Source organism: Xiphophorus hellerii, chromosome 24, assembly GCF_003331165.1.
Source record: "Xiphophorus hellerii strain 12219 chromosome 24, Xiphophorus_hellerii-4.1, whole genome shotgun sequence".
NCBI lineage: Eukaryota > Metazoa > Chordata > Actinopteri > Cyprinodontiformes > Poeciliidae > Xiphophorus > Xiphophorus hellerii.
Window position 1 is genome coordinate 2624501 of NC_045695.1, and position 23557 is coordinate 2648057.

The 23557-nt window shown below is 39.6% G+C and overlaps 1 protein-coding gene and 1 long non-coding RNA gene across 8 annotated transcripts in view; one reads left to right on the plus strand and one right to left on the minus strand.

Moving 5' to 3' along the window:
• Positions 1–23557, minus strand: part of LOC116715817 (beta-1,3-galactosyltransferase 1-like) — a 147611-nt gene that overhangs the window by 59403 nt on the left and 64651 nt on the right. The window lies entirely within an intron of this gene.
• LOC116715819 (uncharacterized) lies at positions 1288–20031 on the plus strand. The gene is made up of 3 exons (XR_004338262.1): positions 1288–1605; positions 14385–14388; positions 20020–20031. It is a non-coding gene; the product is annotated as an uncharacterized LOC116715819 (long non-coding RNA).

The following is a 23557-nucleotide window of genomic DNA, read 5'->3' on the forward strand; positions in this document are numbered from 1 at the left end:
TTGCTGCGCAAGGCAGTTCCCTGACCTGAGAGAAAAAGATAATGCAGAATAATATTATTGCACCGCCTGTGGCGGTGCACTAACCTCAGGGGCATGTTGAGGCTTTTATTTTGAAATTTTTGTTAAGCTTAATTTCAAAGGTCCAAACTAATCCCATGTCTAATAGTCATTGGGTTAAATCAGTTATTTATTGCTCAAAAGAGCAATTACCTAATGTAAGATTTCTCAAGGCTTTTATTTTGAAATTTTTGTTAAGCTTCATTTCAAAGTGCCAAACTAATCCCATGTGTAACAATTGCTGGGTTAAATCAGTTATATAATGCTCAAAAGAGCAATTATCTGAAGTAAAAATTGTCAAGGCTTTTATTTTGAAATTTTTGTTAAGCTTAATTTTAAATTGGCACACTAATCCCATGTGTAACAGTGCTTTGGATAAATAAGTCACATAAAGCCAAAAAGAGCAATTATCTGATGTAAAAATATTCAAGGCTTTTATTTTGAAATTTTCAGTATGCTTCATTTCAAAGAGCTAAACTAATATCATGTGTAACAGTGCTTTGGATGAAAAAGTCAAATAAAGCCAAAAAGAGCAACTACATGATGTAAAAATATTCAAGGCTTTTATTTTGAAATTTTCAGTAAGCTTCATTTTAAATTGCCACACTAATCCCATGTGTAACAATGGTTGGGTAAAATCAGTTATATAATGCCCAAAACACAAGTAGTTCTAAAGGCCAGCTCAGTCCTCCTCTGTAGTAACTGACAGTTCCACCATGTTTGTAGTTCTGACATTCAGCTCAGACCTCTTTTGTAGGCACTCAGTGTCCGCCATGTTGTAGTTCTAACCTTCAGTCATTGTAGTTCTAAAGAGCAGTTCAGAGAGGCAGACTAAATTCTATGTCTATTTTGAGTCTAACTGACACTGTTTTGTGTCAGTTAGACTTTTGTTTTGAGTTAAATTTGGCTCGTTTTTTGTTAATTATGTTGCCACAGTTACTCGAAATGCCAACAAAAGTAATAGCTCCCCTCACGGGATTGAGCCTCACGTTTTGATATATATATTGTGAGGGGGCATGCAGCGGTACGAGCCGCATTAATGGTAGTAGGAAGCGGCAGTTATTTTGAGGTGTAGAACAATAGGTGCCTGCCATGCATTGCATAGGGATTACATCCCTATGCATTGCTATGGGCAGGCCCCAATAATAAATATTAAGTTTAGATTGACAATGGTATATTAAAACCATTAATTTAAGTAGTGTTTTTCATCATTCTATCAGGCTTAAAAGTTTGAATAATACTTGACTTAAAAATATCTTAAAAGTAAAATTAAATGTAACTTAGAGGCATTTGCTGCTGCTGATGTTGTAAAATGTGACAAGAAATGTTGCCTGCTTGGAGAAGAGCTACAAAGAAATAATTTAGTTTAATCATTTTATAACTCTGTTACTACAGAGGAGGGCTGAGCTGGCAGTTAAAAAACTACAATGATGGAGGAACTCTGACTGACTACAGAAGGAGGCTGAATGTTAGAACTACAAACACGGCAGAATGTTTTGGGCATTATAGATCTGATTTAACCCAACCACTGTTACACATGGGATTAGTGTCGACATTTAAAATGAAGCTTACTGAAAAAAATATGTCAAAATAAAAGCCTTAATATTCCTCTCATAGGCTGTGCAATAATATTAGCCTGTATTATCTTTACCTCTCAGGTTAGAGCGCTGCCTTGTGCAGCAAGGCAATGCATTAGCATTAGCACAAATATTAGCATTTCACTTTCTCCCACTATGAACCTTTTCCCTAACATAAGCATGTTAGCTATTTCTTATACATTAGCTATGTTTTCTATACTCAATGGAGGAAGTGAATGTAAGACAGCATGCTAGTGATACCCACATGCTACTCACAGCATTCATGCTAACATTAGCATTTTGGCTAATTTCAACTGATACACTTACTTTAACATACTCAGTGTTGCAGGTCCATGTCGGTCAACATTCTTGTGATTCTCCACATGCTACTGTGTAATTTATTACCTAAACTTAGCATTAATGCTAATTTTTAGCATCAGAACGCTGTGTCTAAACCGACCGGCACACTTTGGCAGGCCCCGGTTAAATTTCTTCAGGAATTTTCTATTTTATTTTAAAAGCCTAGATCTTGTGCTGCGCTTTAAAAAAACGCTTTTTAAAAAACACTGCAATGGAAGTTTTGATAAAAACCAACAGAGGTCATTACTTCAAGTTGCTGCTTCTAAAGATGATTCTACAAGCTGTTAAATCGTTATAACTTTTTTTTTCTTTTTGCCTTTACCAAATTTTAAGACGCTTCCCTCCCACGCCCCCCATATAGGCTCATGTCTCATTTTGAGAGCAGAAAACTCAAAGATACAGAGCATCTGTGTTGGTTTTAGTTGAGTGTTTTTGATGACACAGTTTAAAACCTGCTAGCATCTACACCTCAGTGAAACGTTCTGCTGGAAATCCCAGCCTGCAAGTGGAATCAGCCTGGGGTTTGATTCCACTTCCCAGTTAATGAAAGCCGTCAGCTGTGCTTTATTGTTGCTTCAAAGGAACTGATGTAGCACAAAGTAAAACAAGTTAGTGCCCTTCAGTCAGTCGGTAAGCCACTGAACAGCCCTATCGACAAAAATAATACAAATTGTTGTATGCTTTGAAAATAAGCGACAATCTGCCCTTTAGATATGCATGAAAATAGGAACAAAACTGTAAAAATGCAGGTTTTTTTTAGATTTTATTCCATTTTCCTCCCACTTCAGTTTTGTGCTACTTGGATTTCCAAGTGTTTACTGTGTTTGCATCCAGAATGATCTGGTATTTAATGGAATCCATTCTTCTTCCGGTGATTGTTTCACATTCTACTGGCTGCACCGAAACCCAAAACCCTAATCAATTCCCACATGTGGAACTCTTAAAGGCTTTTTATTAACTCGACCTTTTGTCCACTAAACGGTGTTCCCATCAGAGTCCAAAACTTTCAGCAGTCATACTCAAAAAAGTTGTACTTTTTTTTAAAACTTTGCTAAAAAAAAATCTTGAACAGCCATAAAAATACATTTAAATAGCATTTTATTAATACTTTAAATATTATGCACACAAATTAAATGTTACTGTGATCAAATTAAAAATTAAGTTGGCAAATAAGCCAAGCATAGCCATACTAACACTGGGAGTGCTACATTATCAATATGCTATAATTTATTATAATTGATACTTCTGTTTTCCTACATAATTAAGCTATTTTTTTAAAAGATTAAATCTTATTCTGGAATGTTTGAACATAAAAAGAGAAAATAGAAGAAATATAGGCATGTTGGTGCTTATATATTTTTCTTATATTTTTAAATTGGTTAGCTTTCTGCTGGGACTAGCTTGTATGGATGAAATGTAAACACCTAATTTAATTCTAACTTTAAACTTGTTTACTTCTTGCAGTTTGACCTGAGTGCCATTTAAAGGTTTATTCCTTTTAATGAGATTTGTTATGCTGATTCGTCATCCACGGCACACACCGTTAAACTGAAGTCATCCGAACTTGAGCAAATCAGGCCTGGTTCTGAACTGAGACACCGTAATGAGCCCCGGTTTGTGGCCTCCGCTGCAGGAGAGCTCCACGCCTCGCCACTAACCTGCTGTGTGCTAATGACTGTACAGATCACCCTGTACTGCCACCTCCTACATATATACACAAGCACACATATGGACACGTGAACACCAATATGTAGACATGCACTGCTGTCGTTATGTGTTCCTAGACCCTACTAATGGCCAATTATTCCAGATATCTGTCCATTGGTAAATCTAACGAGCGTATTTGCTGAGTATACCCAACTAACTTTATCCTGTGGTAGAAGTTTCTTCTCAAAGAGGTTTTACGACTCATATGCCTCGTCAGTCAGCATAACAGACTGAGACTGGATTTGAGATGCAAGGAGGGACGCCAGAAACCAGTTAGTGTTAAAGCCATAAACCAGAATGGAACAACAAGAACCTGAAGTACAACAAGAAGATCACTCCCTATAGCCCCTTCTGCATTGTCAAGCCTCACTCTAGCCTTGATAATGCACTAGCCTAGCATCACTCAATCAGCCTCACTCAGTCAAATTCCTTGCAGCTTTGCCTGACTTGTACTTGCCCTGAACTGGTTACAAAAAACGGTGAGGAACCACTTATAGTCTGAAAATGGAGACGAATCTGGCTGGGGCTGACTGAGGAAGAAACAGTTAAAGTGACCCTGTGTAGAAGGAGCTTATGATCTTCTACTTTCACAACCCAATGCGAAAGTAGAGGACCAAGAGGGACCATTATGGATAGATAAGCCATAATGGTTGATACATGTTGATACATGTAAGTTGATACATACATTAAGTTGATACATATGTAGCATGTATCAAAGGCAAATTAAAGAAAAGCTACCAATGGGTGGAGAAGGATAGACTGAATGAGAGTACAGAGGCAGTCGAGGCCCCCAGCTCAAGAACAATAGAGGATGGGTTCTACTGCACCAAACATCAACCAAAACGCCCAGGAATCTGTCAAATCCACACACAGTGATACCAAGAAACAAAGAAAAAGGACAATAAGATAGAGAAATACCAAAGGCTCAAAGTTGTGGAGAGTTGAGGCCCAATGGTGATATCAACTAGAAGTGAAGCTGGCTGAAGTGTAAAAAGTTTTCTTCATTAATTTATTTTGACTCATTTAACAGTTAACTAAAACTTTCAGAAAACCAACTTGGAAGGGGAAATATTATGGGCGATTAAAACGGAACAATTTTCTCCTAATCATGGCAGCCATCTGGATAATTTCCTGCTTTTTACCATTTCTTGCTCAACAAGTTTTTCAGGGAAAGTGCATGCGTGACTCATTCCAAGCAGAGAGGGTCCATCTCTACAGAATACCGATACACCCACCACCTTCCAATGAAACTTCCTTTATCTGGTGATTGAGTTCAAACACTCACTTTCATCAATATTTCCACAAGGCAACATGAACTGAGGAACAGGTGGAGAGCAGGTGAATAAAAACCAAAGGGCACACCAGGTATACATGTGGAATGACGCCTGCAGTGTGCTCGGCTCATTAGTTGCTGCACATGATGTTTGACTGCTCTTTGAACACCCGGCTGTGTCGCAGTCTGGACTGCCGTTGACATATTGGTGACATCAAAGAGAATATTCGAGGGGCTGAGCAGTACGCCACATCACACTGAGGTGACGAAGCCGCACACCCCACTGCCATCAAAGCGTTTTTGTGTGTATGAAAGGAAGAGCTGTGAGCAGAGGAGAAAAGAGGATTTGTGGCGTTATGCATATGCTAATTAGATGTCGCTTTGTGTCAAAACCTTTTGCTCTGCATACCTCAATGAGAATTGTGAGAAACACTCTGTGTCCCACTGATTTCAAGACAACCAGAAACTTTGAGGTCTCAATTGGGGTTTTTTCCACTGAGGGCTAACCGGAGCTGGTGCTGGGTTCAGTTCTACTGGTCCTGTCCAGAGCCAGAGTGGTTTTCTACACCTGAGACCCAACTTTGTCACATCGATGTGTGACTAAAATATCGGTTGACCCACCTGAACTCCATGTGAGGTGAAATCAATCGGTGAAATTAGCTAAATTTGTGTGAAATCAAACAAAATTATGATCTTGCACATGTAATGTGACTGAAGAAAGCTGAAAAATGTTGACATTTTTTTGCCATTATTGCGTCCTGTGTGTTGGGTTTCACCGAGGGTGGCAGAGACTTTCACCTGTCGCTGTCATTCGTTGCTTCCCACATGTCCAATGTGTCTCAATTGCAATAATTCTGCACAGAGTGGGCTAAAATTCAAACGTCTGGAGTCACAAGGTGGGGCAAAGTATTGGTATTTACCATAAAAAGACCAATACATGAGCTAAACTTGTTAAGGGCTAACAGCAGGTTAGATAGGTAAAGAAAGCCATTATGTCATAATGACATAATTTCATGTGAAACACATTTAGGTTCTTCATTTGTTTCTAAGTTCAACTCATACAGCTAGTCTTTAGGACACCACCTTTTTCTGCTGACAATATTTCAATCTAGTGCACTTTGCTAAAGTGCTAGTATAATGCTAGTATGTTTACTCTGTTGTGATATGGCTCCTTATTAGTTGAGCTTCTAGCATTATTCAGTCTGGCACCAGTTGATGACGTGTGGAAAAATTCACTGAAAAGCGGAAAAAGTTGCACTCCAACTTCATTAACTTTTTGAAGGTCGTAAAATTCGATTACTCGTGTTTCAGCTGCTCTCCATTGAGATCACAAATATGTTTCTAACAAGTCAGAGGAAGAAAACAATAAACACGTGTGTGGAACATGAGAAACAGGCTTGATTCTTGTCTACGTTTGAGCTGCAAAGAGAGCAGAGGGAAAATAAACACACAGTGTGTGACCTCAGCCAATAAAAATTCATTTTGTAAGCCTAATAGCCCCCTGCGATTCCCCCATTGCATGAGTTTGTGATCTCCTTTGCTGAGCAGCAGCGCCTTTATTCCCCATGCTGTCTGTTTACCTGAATGTAGTGGGGAGAAAAACTGAATCCAGCAGCAGGAGGGAGTCTAAGCTCTGAGCGATGGCTGCACCCTTGAACTCCTCTTCTGGCTCACCGTTTCGCTCAGACAAAAAGGCAATTATCGCACATTGGCTCTCTGCCTTGTCTGCGGATCCCCAGCAAATGTGGAAGAGGAAAAAGTTTTAGGGAAAAATGTCTTTTTAAAAGAAAGCATTTCTGCGTTGCCACGGACACAAGTGCAAATCTTCACCAACAACTCGCAACGCTGTGGGAGCAAAATACCAAAAGCAAAAGCCTGTTGTGTAGGTGTGAGCGTGGGTGGAACATTGTTATGCACCCGGTGCGTGTGTGTGGGTGTGTGTGTGTGTGTGTGACAGAGTTTCTCACCAATTAACAGGCCACTGCTGAACTCCTGTGCTCAGGTTCGTGAACAGTTGTGCAAAATATTTGCACCGATGATAGATTTAACACCGCTCATAGCTAAGAAATAGTCCTAGAAAAAAGAAAAAAAAAAAGTACAGCGTGACCCTCATCGTCTTGTTCTGATGCTTGGATGACAATGGAGACCCTGAGCTTTCAGTGCAATGAGACAGAAAATGAACAGAGCTCGCCCAGAAAACGTTTTAATGGCTCCTAATTATCTTTGACATGGTGCCAAGTGATACGGTAGTCATGCAGGACAGACTAATCCTTTTAACTACTTTAACTACATATTATCAAGACATGTCTATTGAAAAATGCTTTGTAAGGATAATTTGAAATCTGCTGCAGGTGCAAAGTGCTTAAAGCGGGACTTTAACATCATCATATGCTCCATTTCTTTGCGCTTATGTGAAAGAAACGACTTGTGTTCGACACAAAAGTTTCTAACGTCCAAGGGAACGGCATTTAGTTTTCTCTTACAACGGTTTGCTTTTTGTTATAAATGTTTCAGCTCAAACACCTTTTAATACCAACCACAGATAACATGAGTAAATCCAAAAAGCTGTTTTTAAATGAGGCATTGCAAACTGCCAGTGAAAAATGAACTGCCCCCATATTTGATATGATTATAAATTAACTGTTTATTCACCTTTTTCTGTTCAATTTCACTAACTACACCAAGAAACACCAAGAATATCCGATATGCTAAAACTAATTTGGCCAATAACCAATGCCCATATTTTTTCCCCTACTTAGTGAAACTATATGGCTGTCTCTACTGTGGAATTAAAATGTTGCATTATTTTTGTCAAATTTAGCCTGCTACCAAATGCAAAATGCTAAAAAAGGAGGCAGAAAATGATGCCACACTTTCAACTTGCATTATGTTTAATGTCAAATTTATTCATGACATCTGCTCTCTTAGACAATGACAACAGTCAAACAGTGGACATTTGTAAATCTTCACAAAACCAAACTTAACCTGTTCACAAGCAACAAGTGAAAAGCACATCAGTCGTACATTAATACTTAACAGTTTATGACGTTGTACTGTGCTGCAGGCATCACCTTTTATATTGGTGAATTATTCTGATGGAAAGGCTGATACCGATACAATGCCAATAATATTGTGTATCCCTTCTAGCCAGTTCAACAAAATGTCTCCAAAGCTGGTATGAATGCTCATTTTTATGCCCACAAAGTTAAATGTAAGCACCGCACTGATACAGAAAATAGCTAACCTCATCTCTTCTCCCCACAGAAACAACTTCCACACAGAAGAGTGTGGAAGTTGGTCTATTCACTGATCAGAAAACGGTCTGGTCCTTCTGAAAATCGCACCATTCCGCTCAACAGCTGATTCCTTGAAGCAGAAGAAATGAAAAGAGCATCAGTGTGTAGCTAGCATTCAGGAATACAACCCTGAGAGTAAAGAGGATGGGTGGCCTTTTGACAGAGGGCTTCTCCTAGGAGAGGACTTTATTACTTTTCAAGGCCTCATCAGTGCTTCTCTCATTAACGGCTTACATGACCCTCCATGTAAAGCACCATACATTACACAACCACCAAGTGTGACCTGCAAAGCCAGCATTAAATTACACAGGCGTAGGAAGGCAGGTCATTACGCTGCGTGGCAGATAATTTTCTGTTCAATTCTGCCAGCCTTGTTTTTACTCCCTCCTCTCATTCCATGCACAATAACCCCTCTCTCTGATGAAGGGCTTATGGCAGCAGAGATACCACGCATGGACTATTACTGAATATTTCATAGCGATACTGCATTAAATTTTTAATTAGATTTTAAACAGCCTGATATGAAAGGATTGTTCCGAGCCACTTCTGGAGATTCTAATACGATCGGCGATGTGAATTTAGCCGAGCTATTTCTGTGCAAATATGTTCGCGGAGAGCCTGGCGGCGTTTGCTCATGACACAGATTTAAACACGTGTTTACACGGCTCCAGGGCTGTTTTCTGATTGCAAAGATGTGGCGGATTTTCTTCAGCGTGTTCGTTCGTTACGGGGAACCAATAACCAAACTGCTTTTTATAATTCTAATTAATTCCTGTTTTATTTTAGAGAACTGAGTCAACATAAAGAAGTCTTTTGTTAAACCCCAAGCATGATAAAAGTTTTATTAGTTTATTAAATTCTACCAGAATAATTTGAATCCAGCTTCCTGTGTATGGTCTTATCAGTATAATGTCTCATAAACTGATTAAACTTTCTTAGGATGTCAGTAATAATTATAATGACAATAATCCTTGACGTCTTTCAAATGTATTACGAGCACAAATGGTGTTTAATAGGGACTTTATTTGATAGACACACAAAGTGCTGCATGTAGTTGTGAAGTGGAAGGAAAATCATGTATAGTTTAAAATGTTTGAAAAGTCTGAAAAATGTGACCTCCATGTTTCTACATCTCCCAGGATTCGACGTTTTACGGAACAAACCTTCACCGCAATTACAGCTGCGAGGTTTTTGGAGTCTGTCAGATTAAATTTCACACTGGTGGAGTCTGCAGATTAGATGAGTTCCAAAGTTGCACTTGGTTTTACTCTATATAAGGGTCTCATATGCACCCCACACTTTTTTGCATTTTTAAATGTACAGCTTCCTCACACATTACAGTTATGAAAGCCATGTTGATCTATCATATAAAATCCTAATTAAATAAGCTGAACTTGAAAGTTCTACCTTGGTTTACCAGGCAGCAGATTTATCCCCATGTTCCTGAAGCTCTGTATACAGATACCTTATTTCTATTCATTATTTAGAAGCAGTTTTATATCAGTAAGTTGCCTTGAAACAAGTTTCAACATTTAAAAATCCCATTTTTGTTTTTATGGACTAATTTAATTACCTTCTGAGCCGTCTGTCCTTTCAAGGAATGATGAACAGGAACCACATTTATCATTCACAGACAAGTACTAAATCTATAATCTCTTGATAAATGTAACTCATCATTGGTATTAGTCTTAACCGACTGTTTTTGCCGGTTCATTCAGAAGCATGCTGACCCTCACACGTCCATTTTTAACACAGGTAACCAATCAAACAGGAAGATGCTTTATATGCCCCTTAAATGGACATTATAACCCAATAAATCGAATGTATATTTATCTCTGAGCAGCACTGTGAATGAGTACTTATCGGGAAGCATATTTAGAAATCAAGGCAGTCTCTCACGCACAAACGAAACCTGTTCAAACATGAACCAGAAAAGCCACATTTCATGCTAAAATTTTTATAAAAACTGCTGGTTATTTAAGAGATAAGATGAGCAAGTGAGAATAGTGACATTCCTAAAACTTTTTGACGTTCTGGTTTACAGAGTAAACGATGCCTTTAGCTGAAGTTACACCCAACATTCTCTGCAGCAGGCAGCTCATGACTTAAATGGTCTTTGAAGGGTTAAAATAACGCTCACGTAAATAGCAGTGATTTCAAAAGAAACGCCGGGCGGTAATCCTGAGAACTGTTTTGTTCTGCGGAGCAGCAAACTAAATCCCATGGACAATGGAAATGTGTAGGAGACATACAGTAAGCTCCTCTACTGTGTGCTTTAATGTTGACGTCTATAGAAGCTCAAATACCTTTAGCAACAATCCCAGCTGAAGATATTTGTTTGATGTTATGGATACAGCTAATGGGAGTTATGTGAAAACGCTGTACATAGAACAATCTGATTAGCAAACCTGTACAGATCTACATTAATGGATGCATTAAATTGCGCAGTGATAATACTGTTTTTGGTGCAATCTGGCATTACTCTGGCTGGACATCAGCCTAGTCCTCTTTGGCAGAACGGGTAGAAAACATTGAAACTGGTTGGTTTCCTTTAGGGCCATAAACAGAATATTTATGAAGCGTAATGTCAGCCTGTAGGAACCATCAAGCCTCCAATGAACCAAAAACTGTTGAAACATCAGAGCTTAGAGTCAGGGTGAGGCTTACACCACGAAGATCATGAAGTTTTCAGAATTTAACTTCTTAACTAATGAAACTGCTGGATGATCCAACATAAAAACATCGTCTGATATTGGGATTTCCACAACCGTATAGACCATTTGTAAACTGTGCTTAATGGAAATCTACCAATTTGTTAAGTATCCTCCAAGAAATATGCCAAATTCTTGTTGAACACAAAACCCTGCAAGTTATTTTGTTTGGGAAATTATTCATATTTGTGCAGCACATGGGAAAACTTATGTGCTTCTTTGTAATGTAAATTTCTAGCAATAGACATTCCTATGGAGCAGAGCTCATTTTTTTGTTTTGCGCTTTAGCGTTTTTGTTAAATGTGAAAACGCCTAGCTTGCCCCGAATTACTTTTTCTACATAAACTTTGAAGTTCTAATTTTGTTGGCTGTTTTGTTAACTTTCAGCTGAATAAAGTTCGACGTGTGTGTTGAGTTTCGGTTATCGACAGAGTGAGCAGTACTCAACAAAAAACCTAAAACCAGGAGTAAAAGAATCACTTCCTGAGCCCAAGCCGTACAGGTTTGTGTGTAATGACAAAATTGACCCTATTGAGGGCAATTTATTATGTTGCAACATGGTCTGCTAAATACCATGTTAGTATAGCACTTTAGCATTAGCAGAACTAATGTTTGTAATTAGTGCTTTACGGTTAGGGCAACAAACTTTTTAGCACTGGTACCCATCAACTAGAGACAATTTTTGTCATCTAAAGGTGCTTTAGGACCAGGGTTTGCAGCTGTGATGCTGCTTTCAGACTAAGACTCGATATAAGCAGGTTTTCTACCTTTCCCATGACTCAGATTAACATCAGAGACAGTAAAAAGACTTCCACACTCCAGCAAAGGCTCCAATAGCATCGACTGCTGGAAATCAGAAGAATTTCAAAGAGCAACTCTAGTATATAAAAGGAATAGTAAAAAAAGGAGATTTAAGCTGACCCTGTCGTTGAACTGACTGGGCTTTTATTCCACTGCTCACACCCACCTGCTGCTTGTAATGCTGCCACCCACACACACCTTCAAGAATCCAGTCACTCTGTTCTCTCTAGTCTCTTGATTAAGTACATCACTCTTCCTCCTGCTGGGTTTATATCAAAGCTAAACATCTGACTCTCCTAATTAATATAGAGGAGGCAGTCTGTACGACGTCTCTCTGAAGAAGGTAGGACACCGCTGGTTGAATCTGCTCTGCTGATTATGGACGCGCGCCAAAACTCGCCTCTGTTTCCACATTGTTTGGTTCGACAAACTGTTGCTAAGCCACACACTTGCTTTACGCCGTATCCAGAGTGGTTTGACTGAGAGTTGTGAGTGAAGGTGAAATCCTCTTACATGCTCGAGTGCGCTCCGATGTGGAAACTTTATGTTTCTAAGACGTCAAGCTTTCTTTACTCTGTCCAGCCTTGAGCATTACAATAAGCCATCCATTCAGTGGCATTGGAAACGGGCATAAAGGCAAAAGATTGGATAAACACTCCAGCTAGTCGTAACGTGAATGTTTAAGCTGAAAACAGCTGTGTTTTGATCTTTCTCAGATTTACTGTCTATAAATTATTCACACCCCTTTGCCACAATCAGTCAGACTAAAAGGAGGTTGATGTGATAAGCCAACACAAACCAGGCTGTAATCATAAAATGGAAGGGAAATGATGCATGGTAAAATCCAGTGCAACCAACTGTATTCAGAAGTGTCTAATCAGTAAATAGGGTCTAAATTATGTCATTTATTTTCAGTGTAATCCATCATGTTGTCAAATTTTTAAAAAGGTTTGTTTAATTAAGGAAATGTTCAAACAGGGACCAGTTCCAGGCTGGAAAAGGTGACGTCTTAACAGTCAGGTCGTAGTTTTATACCTCAAAATGACGTCAATTGAGATTCTAGTCATTTCCTGGCGTACATCAATACATAGCATGTAATCTGTACCATGACATGATTGGTCAATGTTTTAAATGTATATTTCATTGACACTTCATTATCAATTTTAATTGTTTGGACAGTGGAAGGAAATTACCTGAAACTTGCAGCTGGAGTTCTAATAATGTGATTTGTGTTCAAGCCTATTCATGTGTTACAATGGTCCAGTCAAAGTTCAGACCTAGATGTAATTGAAAATCTGGGGCAAGATTTGAAAATGTTTGGCCATTGGTGTTTTACATCCAATCTAGATGGTAGGAAAGAGTCAAACCCCATGTGAGTTATACCTTCTACATTGATGCTTCTACAAAGTATTGACTCAGGAAGGTTGACACTGATTGTTTGGTCATAAATTCTGAAAGCCAGAGATCGGTTTGATTCTTGGCTGGGGCCCAAATTCAGGGAGTTTGTATATTGTTCCCTTGCATGGTTGGGTTCTCTCCAGGTACTCTAGTTTCCTCTGACATAACAACACCCATGCTAGATTATCCAAACGGTCTACATCAGTTATGTACCTCTTGCCCATTAACCATCAGAAACGGGGACTAGATCTGATCCTGTCCTGCAAGGATGTAAGAGATTCACATTTACTTCAAGTTCAATTGGACAATATTTTGTGATGGTCTAACGATAAATCCAGATAAAGTACATTAATGTTTGGGCTATCAAAATTTGAAAAGACTCAAGGGCTGTGCATATTTTTATAGCACTGTAAGGTTTAGAACTAACTGATACATATACAGAAAAAACAGTATGTATTCAAGTTCAGCTGCATTTCTTTTGACGGTGACTTCTGCCTGTCAGATTTGCTCCCTTCAAGGTGAGGAGAAATCTCCTCCTCACGTAGTTTATCCTCTAGAGACTCGGCTGCTTTTCCCCCTGAGCTCTGTCCTTCCTGGCAGCTGGGGCTCCACAGTCCCGTTTGTCATTTCCACTTCAATTTCTACTGCCTCCACGACGGGGGCTCCCACTGCACTGCGCATTTTCAAGCGTCCCTTGAAAGACAAGACAAACCTCATTGGCTGCCAAGGGTGCATAGCCCAGTTTAAACCAAGAGCAACGCTTGCGAACCCTCGACTATCTGACTGTCGAGGGTTCGCAAGCTTCCGAGACAAACTGTAAGTAATGAATGACGGGACCCTAATCCAGCCTGCAATGACATTCATTGTGTATTTGGGGTCATGAACAAAATCCGGAGCAACCACTGGGGCAAAACCGAAGCAAGGGGAGGTGCTAATTGGTCCCGCTTAAGGGCAAAGGTAGGGGTTACAGTGCTGCCGTATGCCGATGGAGCGGCTGATTCACACACTTATTATTCTAAAGGTGTGATGGTCAGGGAGGTGGAGGAAAAGAGCTGACGAGGGGTTATGTTGACTGCTGGACCTTGTGATGATATGAACCCCCTGAGGGGAGGACAGAGGACCTATAAACAGCATTCCTCTGCAGATGTACTCCCCAACACGTGACAGAGCAGGTGTGGATGCGCTGTAGCTGAGCGCCAAGCAGTTAGGTGCACATTTGCAAGTTGCTGCAAGGTCACAGCAGCCCTCATTTCTCAGTGTCGTACCGGAGGACAAGAAAGAGGCGGGCAGGTGGAAGGAGGAGCCGTCATTGTCTCTGTGTGAGGATATAAGTGGCAGGGCGGGGGTTTCAAGTATCCGAGTCCTTGCAGAGTCCTTGAACTCCTGTCTTCTGTTGCTGCTCACAAGCAGAAAAGAAACGCCTTTCTGGCATGGAGGATTGCAGAGGAGGAAGTGATGATTTTATGAATCCTTCTCCATCTATTCAGCGTTGGTAAACTGAGCAGCTCTGCTTCCGGGAACAATAACTCTGACAAGTGAGCTTCATTCAAAGATGAATGAGGCATCTATCAAGTGGGAGATTATACAGCCTGCGCCATAAACTGATCTAGATCTAGTTTGCAAATTTAAACATATGTAAATAAACTGAATCAAATCCTCCAGTATTATGCAGCACAAGGCTATGCAGAAACTAAATCAAATATTAACGCTTCAACAATATTACACTGCTGCAGACCTTTAGAATATTGACATTTATTTGTCCAAGTGAGGAGTCAGTTTGAAACAACTTCAAACCTCTGTCCCTCAGCAGCCAGTATGGAAATATCATAACTTGGTTTATAGAAATAAACAGCCGCAGGCTCGACTTCCTGACCCCCCCTGACCTTCTTACTGCAAGTTAACAGCAAACCAAACATACAACTAAATAACAAAATTTAAATGCTGGGAACAGAACAAAAATTAGAAACTGTTTCAAATAACTGCTTTCATCTATAGAACATAAAATCCATGGCATAATAACCTCCCACAAGTCACAACACAGCCACAGTGAGAATAGATAGCCAGATTTAATTCCGTGTGATTTTAATCACACGGAATTAAAATCACGTGTGATTTTAATTTTGTCTCTATTTCTGTTGCAATCGCAAAATTGTGTTTTTTTTTTCCAACATTAACAGAACAATGTCAAAGTTTTGCGCACGTTTGTATTGGAAATGCAGATACAATAACGATGTGAGATGTGGAGCAGAAATCACTGCTGCAACAATTGTTGTTTTTCTAATTACCATCCCCACTTCTTCTACCAACAACAACCCCTCCCCCCCCCCCAAGCCCTCTGGACACGTCTGCTGGGAAAGAATAACTTTTGAATTAATTGTTTCTTTATCAGCTGGCATGCATGAACCCTGGGTCTGGGGTTCAGGTGTCAGATGTCTGTGGCAGCTGCTTTTATTGTGATCATTTTAATGAGCTGAATGCTCCTGTGTAAATTCACTGTGAATAGGAAAATAACTGATTACATCAGCTTATCTTTCATCATCCAAAACTGACATTTTTTTTCTTTTTTTGAATCATCTTGAAGGCTTATGTGTTCAGATGATGCTTTGTATCACCTCAATGATGAAATACAAAAATGCAACATGTTAGATTATTTTTTTTTAAAGTAGGCAGTGCATAAAATTGGACTTTATTTTCCTCTTACTGCATTTTGTAAAATATGGAAGCTCCAGATTTTTTAAATTCCCTTTTTTTATTCCTTGAATGACATTTTTCTATATCTGTACTTCAGTATTCAGGACGTGACATCTGCTGGTTGGCTTACAAGTAGTTATACACACAGGGGAAAATACGCTCTGTTCACACAAAGTTGTTCAATTACTCATTTTTAATAATATTAATTTGATAAACACACTTTTAAAAGGCAGCTCTGTGGAGTGACGATTTAGAGTCATCATTAAAATCTCCCAGACTGCATGTACTGTAATGTCTTGTTTCTACTTCGTGGGACACGAGTTGTTATGATTCAGTGTTTTCTAGTCCGGCGATTCAGAAAAAGGTTTCAGTGGACTCACTGGGAAGGTGAGACCCAAACGTCTAACACTCAGCTAAAGTAGCACAGTGACAAATATGACAAAGTAGTAACTCTTGATGTTGTTCTATGTCCCAATCAATGGACTAACCATAACATTGTCTGATGGGCCTACAGATGAAGAGGTTCCAGGACCCTCTACCGCTACGACCCATGGTGGAGCGCTGGGTGGAAACGAGGAGTTGGGCTACCCGTTTACAGCGTTGGGTTTTGCTTCTGGAAATGGATTTACAGCGTCTGGTTTCTGCTGTTGCAGAATTATGTCAGATTTAATTGTCATAAAACTTGGATTAAATTCGACATGTATGTTCAGACTGCAGATGCTCTGAAAACTATCGGATACGTATCAGATTTTTTGTGATGGAGAAAAGATCAGAATTGGTACGTTCAGACTATTGTGAAAAAGTGGAATATAGTCTGGTTTTTCAAAGCGTTTTGTTCATTTGACACAGTGACACAAGTGAACAGCACCAGCTGAAAAAGTAATAGATGTTACAATTTTGGAGTCTACCGGACTATCAGGTGTGAAAACATTAGCATTTAAACTGCATCTTTTTCTCATTTTCTGCTCTGGAACTTTACTTGCAGCAAAAACACACATACTGAGGTTCTGCCAAGTCTTACTAAAATCCTTTGTCTCTGCAAAGACTGGTTATATTAGTAGTCAAGTCCAATATTTGTTTGTGTACATCCACTACAGCTCACAAGTGTGTCTGAATTGACCCTTCAGGTTGAAATAAGTCCAACAGCTACTTTTACATAACATGCCACCGACACACAGCTCTTACTATGCTATCCAACCCACTTGGAGCCACCAGAGATGGCCCCAGAGCCCCCACTCCCACATACAAGAGTGCAAACTAAATGTGTGTTTGGTGCACTTGTGTTGGTCAAAACTTTAGAAACTTTAGTGTTTAATTTATTTCTGTGTTTTCAGCAACTCCATAGAGAAGTACCACAATGTGAGTGTGCCTGTTCAGATGAGGTGCAGCAGAAAACATGAAAATGACTGATGAGCAAAGATGAACACATTCTATCGTTTATTGTGTATTTTTCACACCACGTTTTCCCCCTGCCTTCATTTTTCTTCCTGCCTTTCCCTTCCTGTCCGCATTCAGACGGCTTAGACAGAACAATGAGCTAGTTGACAAAATGCCGACGTGATGCATGTGCATCGAAAATAATGGCTTTTGAACCCGTTTCTAATTTTATGCAGCATCAGAACACCATTGTCCCAAAGTCCAAGCCCCCACAATGAAGCCAAGGCAATGCGGAGCCTTATGAAGTGTGCCGTCGATGCGTGGAGGGAGGGGGAGCCTATTCATCTACCGAGTTTAGCTTTATCAAAGTCATGCATGGTTAAGAGTATGCAATTGCTCATTAAATACACAAAAGACTGGAGGATTTGCTGAGGAGAAAGCTTCCCAGCCAGGACTCCTTTGCTCATTTCAGATATCAAACATCCCAGTTCAAAGAGGTGGGGCGCGCCAGCTGAAAACACCTCCGGGAAATGGAAACTGCACAGAGTATAGGAAAGACGTGGGGGGTAAACAGTCAGAGCACGAGTGGGCAAAGGAGATTTACCATACAAGAGGAGTGAAGAATCACAAAATGCACCGGCGGAGGCTGCGCTGGCACGTCTCTCTCAGGAACAGTGTTTTCATTTTCATGCGCTTTCACCTTTATAGCTTGCCATCAGTGGTTAAGCTCAAATGTGGATTTCTACTGCCGTACACACATGCAGTAACAACAGGGTTTTCTCTTCACTTTAACATTCAAAAGCCAAGTGAGTGCTTTCAGGTTCCATGGGCCATCCACACCCACAAAACATGAATGAAACAACCGCGATTTACATTCAACTCATATTAGGAGAGATGAGAATCGGAGCTCAAGGGGTCAAGAAGGTGGAGGTGGACAAAATACAACGATGAGGTTTTACTGATAATTTCTCCTTCAGAGAGGTCAGAAGAAGTTTGTGTAAAATGTATTCAGATTAAAAGGCACACATGTGGACTGGTATGATATTCATATCAATCATATTTTTATTCGTTTTGTTTTGATACTAAGGAGAAATATACAAAAAACAATCATTCTGCTTATGGGATTCTAAAATAGGGAGCTAGCTTAATAGGAGTGATTCACCCTTTTGGTTCCCACAACATGGCTCTTCATGTTACTCATGACTGAAAAAATTATTATGCATCATTCTTCTAAACGATATATGGAAAGAAAAAAATCTAGATAAAATTGGAGGCATCAGTCAATAGAAATGGCGACATAAAACCAATCACTTTTTGTCCATCTGTAACATTTCTTGGTAAGGTCTGAACATATCAGGAGGTTATTTTTTATTTCTAAGTATTATTTTTAAAAGTTGAACATGTCCATTTAATTTGGAAAAAAAACAATTCTTTATGCTCAGTCATAATTCAGCAGCTTTCAGAGATGAAAATTATATAAAACAATGTCTGGAAAAAAAAGACGTCTAACTTTGAGAGTACTGAATGATTATTTTTGTAAAGTGTGTTGAGACAACATATGTTGTGAATTGGCCCTATCTAGATAAACTGAATGGAAACAAATGACCGTCTCACTGCTGTGATATTACACTGTGCAGGTGTCTGAGGGGCCTTAGCGCTCGCTCTCGTCTGGGCTCGTAAAGTTTTACACTCTGCGTTCTCCAGCGGAGCCACTGGTTCAGGTGGTACAGCAGATTGCTGGTATTTCACAACTTTGTCGGAACATGTGTTCCACGTAAGGCTACTTTGTTGTTTTTTTTTTGGTCAGACAAGCAGGAGTCCTTGAGAGGAGTCCATCCTGGGACTTAGTGCCATTTTATAGCACAATCAAATAAAGTTACTTGCAGTTGTTATAAAAATATTGTATATATCAAACGTAAAAGAAATTTGGCTTCACAATTTAACACCTTGAAAGAGGCCTGTCTCATCATCACAACAGTGCCTTTTGCTAATTGCTGCTGGCTAGTCTGAAGGAGCCGAGTGACGGTGGTGTGAGAGGGGTAGAATGGTTGCCATGGGAGATTAAAGAATTCCTAAAACATGTATGAAGGAATCAAAGCAACACTCCAGAGATGTTTTTGATGAAGGATAACATAATATAAAGCCCAAAATATAGCTATTTAAATGTAGCCAAAATTTCTCCACGACCATTTCTTGCTAACAATGTCATCTGCTGTGCCTTCCATCTTTTTTTCCTTCAAGGCACTAATTTGTGTTTTGATATCAGTCATGTCTACCTGTTATCTGAAGCTGTGAGTGAACAAGAAAATCTCACCCTTGTAAAATATCATACGGCGAACACCTTCAAACTAAAATCAGGAACTCAGAACAAGAAACGCTGATATGTATGGCCATCCAGTGACTGGATATAAAACAAGTCTGCAGAATGGTTTGCGAGCGAGAGCAGCAGTGTGGTGATTTGACACGGGAGAAGCCGTTAAACCTGCAGGCAGCTCCGGCTGGTGACCGAATGTTTATGGACTCCTCTCAAGGATGTGTCAGCCAAAAAACTTTAAATTAGCAGCGAAGTGAAAAACAACTTTAAGGAGAGGATGCGCTCCACTGATTTCAAAACAAAAACAGCTTCCAAGCTTCACTTTAGATGAAACCTTCATTTGTCAAGAGATGCTCCGACTGGCAAGGAAAAGAGCCGTCTGCTCAAGTGAGTATGAGTTACAGCTCACCACAACACAGAGAAGAAGCTCTAATGCTCCGGGTTTTTTTCTTCACAGCTCTTTAAAATGGCAGATTGAATGATGACCATTTCTAGTTTTCTAGTTAAGCTACTGAGGTAGCATACCCACTAAGAAAGGTTCCTATTTTTAAAGTTCAAACTCCAAATATACCTTAATATCCACTGTTATACACAGTGGAAACACTCTTGGCACTACCGCAAAAACACTAGGAAGTTAAGAGTCTTAACTCTGCTCTTGGAGGTACGGCTAGACTGGTATAAACCAGTTTCTTGTTCTACGCGTCGCACGGTCTGGACCCTCAGCTATTGAGAAAGAATTGCTTTCTAGAAGCATGGACTCTGTTTAGGTTTTAAATGATTGGACCTGATTTTACCCAATCACTAACGTTTGACTGGGACGTATGTAACACACCAGTTTGATGAAGCTTAGCAGAATTTGCGTGTCAAGTAAACGACTCGGTGGGGAGTAGGACCATGACATCTGTGCCAGCAAAAAAAAAGTCTTATACATTCCTCTTGATCCTACTAACATTTAGCTGTGGCGTATGTCTTGTACCAGCTTTATTGTGAAGGAATCTACACTATGAAGTTTATTGGAAAGCGTAGTCAACATGGCTTTGATCATTTCTTGCCATTGCCAGACTACAACCTTCAATTGCCAAACCACAATTCTATAACAACCCCCAACATCATCGTTCACAACTCCCTGATTGAAGTTCAACCAGAGAAATCAAGCTCAATGCGTGAAATCCCAGACAGAGCACTGAACGAAGATGAGAACTGAGCAGAATTCGAAAGGAAAGCATTTCCCTTACCAATCAGCGGTAAGGGAAATGGATGGCACTGCTAGGAGGGCTGTTTTCCAAATGCTAGCCAATAGTGCCAAGTAGTATTGTTCAGCTTCCCAAGGTGCATTTTCTTTTGAATATTTCAGATGTGCTCTGTGAAGAAATGAATAAATAAAATAAAAAGTGAATCTGCCAATACTGAACCACAAACAGGCGGAGACCCACTCGACTCTCTTTCTGACCAAACGTTTGGTGACTGACTCATCTTAGCAACTGCAATATTCAAGGTTTTCCTGTGTGTTTCATTAACCCCCTCAGATTAACCATTCACAGAGGTTAATGTGAATGATTACAGAAAAAAAGAGTGAAAATAAGTCACTGAACCCTGCAGTCTACTGAGATCTCATGATATTTAAAGCTCACAACATCTGGTGGGAAGTCTGTGTAGAAATTACACCGAGGTTGCTGTTAACTCTGCTAATATCCTCATAAAATGTGTTAAGTTTAAAAATGTTACCATCATATGTTCTTTTAGATCCACATTCACACTATCCGTGAAAAACACACACTCACAGCTTATACTGCTTAGAAAACACACACATTCTTAAATCGTCCCACAAAATTACCAAAAACCTCCTGTGACTTTTGTTTTGAAGCCTACTTGTCGATAGAAACCTCACCAGATTCTCATTTAGAGTGGCAGGTCCAATCTTTTAGAATTGGCCTTCCCAGCTGTGATATTTTGGAAGCCTTTGAAGTAGTTGCTTTATTGATCTGACGACACCAAGAGTGTTTATTGTACTTCCCAGGCCATAATCACTAAGGAATCCCTCGCAATGGAATAATGCCAGTCAGTGAAGGAGCCAAACTGTGCAATAAAGGCTCAACAGTTTTATCACTGCCTCTGGATGTGCAGTCCATCAGTGTGTGCGCGCTGTCACCGTTTTCCTTGCAATAAATCAAGCAGCAGGTCAAGCGGAGCTCATTTAGGGGAAGCGCACAAGCTGCGCTCGAAACAAGGGACGACCCTTAAGGAAAATACATTTAACACGTTCAGTTTGCGGAAATAAATTACCATTTGTGCTGACAATTAATTATGTAGAGTTCATGCATCCTCACACATGTACTAAATTCTTTTCCACTCAGCTCTCCGCCTCCCATCACGCCAAAATGGATTTTCCCCCGAGGCCAGAATTCAGGGTTTCGCGTTTGTAATGACCCGCAATAATTCAGCCATGATTGATCAGCCAAATCGACTAATGGGTTACAGCGTTCCAAGAAGTGCATCTTGAAGGTTTTTTTTTTTGTTTTTTGTTTTTTCCAGTATTGGGCCTGCCTTCATTTTTGCTGCTTGGCGATGCAACTCATCACCACTGTAAAATACTTGAGCGTGGTTGGCTGATGAGGCCGTGCAAGACAAACGGCACTGTACGTTTGCAGATTTTAGCCATGACGACTCAAAAGAAAAACACCTTTGGAAGATGTACGAGTTGGTGGAGTAATCTATTCTTAGAAGAAAAGAGTGAAAAATTGGTCCCGAGACATGATAGAATGCCCTCTGAGGTACTTTTGAAGACGTTATGATGAAGTTATGCAAAGCTGGGATCTGTGGGGCAAAACGTTCAATTATTTCACCACCAGGTTGGTGGATGAACACTGAACATCTACACAGACTTACAAACATATTCATATCCGATTTGTTTTTTAGAATTTTGACTGGTTACAATAACAAATCTGCATCCCATGCATATTTCTACTTATCCTAAAATTTGACATTTTTCTTCTTCATAATTGTTTGCTTCATTTTGTTAGTTTATCAAGTAAAATCCCAATAAAATACATTAAAGAAACTGTATTACTAACATTTTAGGCAAGATCCACAGCGTAACTGAATAGAAGCCTTTTTCTTTTAAGTTGGGATTAAAATCATGTCCTTTCTAGAAGGATCCCAACTATTTAGCTAAACAGGAAGCACATACTTGCATTTGGATGTTTAAATTAACATATTAAGATGCATATTAAGTTCTTAAAAAGTCTCTCTAGTGCTGATCCAAGAAAACAGGGGATGCCGTCTGTTCCTCACCAATCCCAGTGATATATTTATTCTTCCACTTAATATTTTAATCTATGATGGTGAATTAATCAGCCATGCATTCAAACTCCATAGGCATTTTATACAGTACTTGTGTATTTTTTTCCATTATTATACGGTGCTTTATTATTATCTTTTTTTTTTTTACTTCCTTTCACTACCATCTCTACAAAAACACACACTGTACTAAAATACCCAAAAGACGGCATCGGACATCAGACGTTTCGTTTTGCCTCTGCGTTTGTTCACTTCATCTCAATACCTGCATTTCATTTATCTGTATTTAGACTCAGGTTTTTGAAAATGACCTTCAACAAAACTGAAACTTTGCCAGGTTTTCCCAGCATTGAACAAATCGAATTTGGAATACATCCCTAACGTGATGCTTTCGTCTTCAACTGTTTGTAGAAAATGGGAATTTCAGCCCAATTAGGCCCTTGAACACAATAACACAGATGCAGCACACGTTTTGTCTGGCTGAGGAGCTGCTGCAATTAAAAGTGACATCATGCTAAAATACTCTTCATGGCTAAAATGCAAATTATATGCGGATTAGTAATATGATTCATGTATTAATTTGCCGTGCTGAGTGGTGATTAGATGTGTGGGAGTTAGTGGCAGTCGCAGAAGCTCGCTAATGGCTAAAAAACATTATGGTGGGAGGGAGAGCAGAGCTTAGCCCAGCCTTTTTCCTT